At 33.7% G+C, this 5,683-nt stretch overlaps 1 pseudogene; it reads right to left on the minus strand.

The window, feature by feature from the left end:
• Positions 1–347: 347 nt before the first annotated feature.
• On the minus strand, positions 348–1,280 carry LOC139707093 (olfactory receptor 4C11-like; annotated as a pseudogene).
• Between the last annotated feature and the right edge of the window lie 4,403 nt (positions 1,281–5,683).

The following is a 5,683-nucleotide window of genomic DNA, read 5'->3' on the forward strand; positions in this document are numbered from 1 at the left end:
CACTATGAGCCAGAATTAATATTTTGGGGAAGCTTCTGTCTATGAGTCAAGAGAACAACTCATAAGTAAGGAAATTAAATGTAATGATATTACAATTCAAAGAGGTAGTCAGGATGGTAGAAAACAAATGTCTCTAAAAATTCTATTGCAACAAGATTATTTGAATACTCTAGCTCTGACACACAAATAAACATGAACTAATATGGTATATTAACTTAAAAGATTAAGAACCTTAAAACTTACGCAATAAGAGTAAGATACTTCCACAATATTCAGACATGATTACATTCAATATTTGTACTTATCACCAAATCATAACTGAATAAGTATGAGACGTGGCCCTCAGTTCATCCCGTATTTTCTGATGCAGTTTTAACATGCCACCAGCTTTCTTATGGCACTTTTCACATCTGTATTCCTCAATGTGTAGATGAGTGAGTTGAGGAAGGGTGTACCAATGGTGTAAAAAACTGACACCATTTTGTCCATGGTGAACATCCTTGGGGGGCGTGTATATATGAATATACAGGGACCAAAGGACAAGACAACAACCATGATGTGAGACGTGCAAGTGGACAGTGCTTTTTTCCTCCTTTCTGCACTGTGATTTCTCAATGAATGCAAGATGACAACATATGAGATCATCAAAATCACGAAACTGCTGGAACAAATTGCCCCACTGTTAGACACCAACAGCAGATTGGTCATATATGTGTCCATGCAGGCAAGTTTTAACAAGGGCTGCAGATCACAGCAGTAATGGTCAATCAAGTTGGGTCCACAGAAGGGCAATCTCAAGGTCAGGATAATCTGAGAAATGGAATGTACAAAGGACCCTATCCAGGCAAGGACAATCAAGATGTGACAGACCTACCTCCTCATGATCCTTGGGTAATGCAAAGGCTTACAGATGGCCACATAGCGATCAGCGGCCATGACGATGAGGACAAAGATCTCCATGCAGCCAAACAAATACAGTGCAAAGACCTGTGTCATGTACTCATTGTAGGATATGACTTTCTTTGTAGCATAGCATCCACAATTAATCTAGGAGCTATGGAAGTGGAAAAGCAGGAATCAACAAAGGACAGATAAAATAAGAAGAAGTACATGGGGCTTCCAAGTGTCCAGCTGCACTTGATGGTCACAATAATGAGCATATTCCCCACTACAGTCCCCATATAGAAAAATAAGAAGATTAAAAACACCATTTTCTGACTCAGAGTATCCTGTGTCAATCCTAGCAATACAAACTCAGTCACATTGTTCTTTTGCTGCATCATCTCAGTTGATTGTGGGTGTCATGGATTGGAAACCCTCAATCTGCAAAGGAGAAAAGAAGAAAATGTAAAATAAATACTAAACATGTGCTTTGAACGTAAATTATCAAACATAAAATTTTCCAAAGGATTATCATTTAAGGTTTTATTTTTTTCTGAATAAAATTGAATTTCTAAAATTTATTTAATGCATTTACCAATTATATGTGAAAATAAGGAAATAACAAACTAATAAAAAGCAAGGGCTTCCTCAAGAAAAGTAAATATGACTCTATTGAACTTGTTATCATAGGATAAATATCCAACCAAATGTGTTTCAATGGTTTTCAGTAAGGACTTATCAATATCAGGATGGTGCATTGCAAAACTACAGAAAACTTAGTTTCCTTCAATAGCCTTTCACATTATTGGAACCTAGAGAAACCATTAAAATACATAGTGAGATATATATATATATATATATATATATATATATATATATATATATATATATATATATAATATTAGTGTTTATATATATATATATATATTCCAGTGATGATTGTTTAAATATTTGATATTACTTAACCCATTATATTCCTTTGTCCTTTATGTAGGACACCTGTAAAATGATGAATTGAGCAATTCTGTAAGTGTCCTACAAAATATAAGTATTTATAGATAATCTACATGTAATATTGGAGATAATAGGTTAATAGAATCTAAGCATAGAGGTGGGGGAAGGGGGCAGGAAAGAAAGAATAAACATAAAAGATTAGCATTGTGTGACAATCCAATCAGTCTGATCTAGCAGCACTGAGCACTTTTAACCCTGAACTAATTTTATGTCCTTAAAAGTTACTTATTGAATGTTCTAGTTCTTTTCAATTCAACTTAAGCCTTTATTTTAAAACATTTTTTAATTATACTTTTTGTTCAAAGTTAAAATTTCCCATTTAAATTTTTTTTCTAGGTACTCAGCAAGTTTTCATATAATATAAACAGACACTAAGAACATTATGGAGAAAAAGAGGGAGAACAGCTGACATGAATAAAAACATTCCTCTAATTTTCAAGTTTATGAGTGGCACTACGGGTTTATAAAAATCATTTCTGGATATTTCATTTATAAATTAAACTTCCAATGGAGTTTTTAGTAAGTAAACACTTGAGTATTCTATACCCTGACTTCCAATAAGAAAAGATAGATACAAAAAGGGAATCAATATTAATTTTCATTCATTAAACACTGAACACATTGATTTTTTACTTTATATCATATATTCCAAATAATAGCCCCATCAACAGCAAAAGATATGGCAAAATGGTGTGATATATATATATATATATACATATTTGACATATAAAACCACAATTTCTTCAAGTACAAATGGGTCACAGATCAGTATTAAAAACCACAGCACAATTTAATAGAGAGAGCATATGAACCAATGCTCCATTTCATTCAGAGTTTAATGCATTCAAATTAAAATTCCAATTGGATATCTTTTGTGCCTATATCAGGTCGATGAAGCAATACTTTGATTACTGTATTTTAACAAAAGATGTGTAGAAATGTGTGAGAAACAGTCAATTACAGCTATCTTTGATGGGAATTTAAGGGCTTACAAGCTCTTATATAGTGATCTCAAAGCCTGTAATCTCATGCCTGCATACAGACATTGATCCAGAAATTGCTTTTACATAGACACAGCCACTCAGGCACACAAAAAAAATCATTTTAGAGCTGATAAATAAGTCCAACAAAGCAACAGGGAACAAGATTAGTACTGCACCTTTCAGTGGTAGTTAAAAGCAACATCAAGAATCATCAAAGTGTCAATGAAGTAATCAAGGATGATTAAGCAAATACTAATTACTATTAAGCAAATACTAACTACTTTCAAGCACACATACACAATTGTTTCTAAAATATACTGTAAATTGTAATTCAAGATTTCAACAGGGGTCAGGCTCCATGGTGCGAACTTGTAATTCCAGTGGCTCAGGAGACTAAGGAGGTTCACGAGTTCAAAACAAGCCTCAACAAAAGTGAGGCACTAAGCAACTCAGAGAGACTTTAAATAAAATACAAAATAGGACTGGGGATGTGGCTCAGTAGTTGAGTTTCCTTGAGTTTAAAGCTTCATTCCTGCTACTCTCCCAAAAAAATAAAATATTTCAACATGGTATTCTCATAGGATGATAAAATCTTCATTAACAAGAAAATATGCTTACATATATGTACATCCTTATATAAATGAATATTATCTAAAAGACTATAAAAATATTTGCACAAGGGATACTGCTTTCTTCTCACTCATGATGTGAGGAAGTTATATTTTTAAACTACTCACTTTAATAGTACTTGAAAATATATTATAATCATGCCACAATAAAAAAAGTGGAAAAACCTTACCTTAGGAGAGGGTGTTATTAGCATCAGCATGTCATTGATCCATCACAACTGCCCTCTGCTGTGTACAGGATGAACGTTTTAATTTTAGACAGCACTGAGCTCCAGAAGCAGGACTACTATGGTGAGTCTGTATAGAGGTAATTGTGAAACTCGGAACATCATAAACCACCACATGCATTAACTACAGGTTCACTTTCACTGGGTATTTTCTAAATATATTCTTTACAGAGGCTCTTTAGGAAACAAAGATGAAGAGAATATTTTTGGCTTCTATGAATTAAAGTAATATAAAATATGTTCATCTATATCAATATGTCTATTTTTCTTCCATATCTGTATGGATAGATAGATTTAGATAGGTAAGCATCCTAACACATTTACATGGCACTGTGTGTGTGTGTGTGTGTGTGTGTGTGTGTGTGTGTGTTTTAGAGGCATAAGAATGATATACATTGGAGAAAACTAATATTAGAGAATTGAGAGATTTTCTATAGGTAAAGATAGATATTTTTCCATACCATTCAATACTTACCTACTATTGAAGAAAAGGTATTTCTACAGCCCACAATAACCATGGCAACATCTAAAATATCAAAAATATTATTTTTATTTATATTTTACAATCCCATCTATCAACAATCATATTTACTAGCACCCATTTCTGTCAGGATATACAGTATCTGTTTGTTTGTTTTTTTTTTTCTTTTTTTTAAATTTTATTTTTTTGGTACTTAGTTGTACACGACAGTAGAATCCATTTTGATAAAATCATACAAGAATAGGATATATCTTATTCTAATTAGGACCCTATTTTTGTGAATGGACCCAATGGTGAAGTTCACTTAGGAAAATTATGTTACATTTATTCTACTGTCTTTCAGAATATCATGCTAAGTGAAAAAAAAATCCAGTCCAGAAAAACCAAAGGTTGAATGTTTTCTCTGATATGTGGAAGCTAAATCACAATAAAGGGGAGGAGAGGAAAAAGAGAAACTCAGTAGATTAGACAAAGGGGAAAGAATGTAAGGAAGGGAGGATAGGAATAGAAAAACAGTAGAATAAATCTAACATTTTTTTTAAATCATGTTCTCACTTTAGATTGTAAAGCATTCCTATAAAATACCTTAAAGGTCTTATGCTTCAACAAAGCCCTGGAGTGTGTTAAATACTGGCTTTGCCATTAATCTGATTCATTTTCTGCAAGTTGGAATACAAATCATACCCACCTTACCAACTTCGGCAAGATTGGAATGCAAGGTTAGAATGAATGTTCATCTGCCCTCTTTCTAAAGTAATTTAGATGACAAAATCATAGAATTTACAGGGAAATGGATGGCATTAGAGCAGATTATGCTAAGTGAAGCTAGCCAATCCCTAAAAAACAAATGCCAAATGTCTTCTTTGATATAAGGAGAGTAACTAAGAACAGTGTAGGGACGAAGAACAGGAGAAGAAGATTAACATTTAACAGGGATGAGAGGTGGGAGGGAAAGGGAGAGAGAAGGAAAATTGCATGGTAATGGAAGGAGACCCTCAGGGTTATACAGTGGAGGAGGTAGAGAGAGAGGAGGGGAGGGGAGGGGAGAGGTGGGGAGGGGGGAGGGTGGAGGATGGGAAAGGCAGTGGAGCACAACAGACACTAGTATGGCAATTTGTAAATCAATGGATGTGTAACTGATGTGATTCTGCAACCTGTGTATGGGGTGAAGGTGGGAGTTCATAACCCACTTGAATCAAAGTGTGGAATATGATATGTCAAGAAATTTGTAATGTTTTGAACAACCCACAATAAAAAATTAAAAAAAATAAAATAAAGTAATTTAGAGTCTATCTATTCAAATGAGTATTTTAAAAGTGCTTCTAAGTCAATGCCTGATTATTCTGCAATCAGGATGTCTTTGGCCTCAGCAAGAAGTTTATGTTCTCACCTGCATGCTAAAAGGAAAATTAAATTGGCTGGAAATATATTCAGCACTTTCTGAAATCTACCCCCACACAGGATTTT

Source organism: Marmota flaviventris, chromosome 9, assembly GCF_047511675.1.
Source record: "Marmota flaviventris isolate mMarFla1 chromosome 9, mMarFla1.hap1, whole genome shotgun sequence".
NCBI lineage: Eukaryota > Metazoa > Chordata > Mammalia > Rodentia > Sciuridae > Marmota > Marmota flaviventris.